Raw genomic sequence first — 1,120 nt, 5'->3', positions numbered from 1 at the left:
CTGAACTAGCAAGAGCTTCCCTTCTTCATATGTTCTTTTAGCACAATCTGCACTACAAAGGCAGAGCACATAGGATTGTCACTCCCCTAGTCATGGTTCTGGAGGGATTAAACCCCAGCAAGCTAGCAATACAAGCAAGACCTGTTCCCCAAGGCTACTTTTGATACTTTCCTGGTTTCCTTCCACAGCTAGCCACACTTTGACATCCACTCAGCACAGATGGGAAGGGCAAACTGGGTTAATCCAGCGCCAAGCTTGTAGATGTCTCCTTGATTTCTTTGATGAGGTTATTCCCAATAATGGTAATCAGTTCAGCCTATTCTTGATTGCGTATTCATTGCAGAGAACCATATATAGGGTACATTGCCAGACAAGTTAAGACAATCCCTGTAGGGCTCACATTCAAAGTCTGTTCTCCTTGTTTGTGGGTGACATATTGTCCCTATAGAATACACTCCCTCCTCTTGGAGGTCACCCCTCATTAGCAGGTCTACCCGCCTTTGATGAAGTCCTACCATTCCCATTGGCACTAATAGGATTATGACGTACATAATTGTCACCTACATGAAGTCTGCCCCTGCATGAAGAAAGCAGATGACAGGGCAGATAAGCAGCTACCCTCCTGCCATGGGCTGGTGTTCCAGCCTAGAGAAACCGTATTCACTCCACTATATGTTACTTCCATCTAGAAGACAAACACCACTTTATTTTCCTTTCAGGGCTTGCAGATGTTCTCAGCTGGGCAGTGACTGAGATGAGGTTTCAAGAGAAAGATCAGCTGAGTGAAGCACTGATCCATAATTCTACAAATAAAAGGAATAATCTGCATCCTTTAGACACAAAATGCGTCTCTGCCATGTGTCAAAGTGGGACTCGACTGAAATTAGTTTAGCAAAGGCGGTGTTTGCAGTTTCTACCTCCCTGGCATTCACAGCCATGCAGATCTCAGAGGAAATCTGAGCTGGAATGGCCATGCTGCTTACTGCGCACACTTGCATGTGGACAAGGAATTTGATTTTGCCTCTTTTGTACAGTCTCTTGAACTGTAATAGGTCACTAATGATATCCCCATTGTGAGTCTGTAATTCCATTAAAATCAGCGGCATTATTTCAGGGACAG

Source organism: Carettochelys insculpta, chromosome 17, assembly GCF_033958435.1.
Source record: "Carettochelys insculpta isolate YL-2023 chromosome 17, ASM3395843v1, whole genome shotgun sequence".
NCBI lineage: Eukaryota > Metazoa > Chordata > Testudines > Carettochelyidae > Carettochelys > Carettochelys insculpta.
This window is presented reverse-complemented; position numbering follows the sequence as displayed.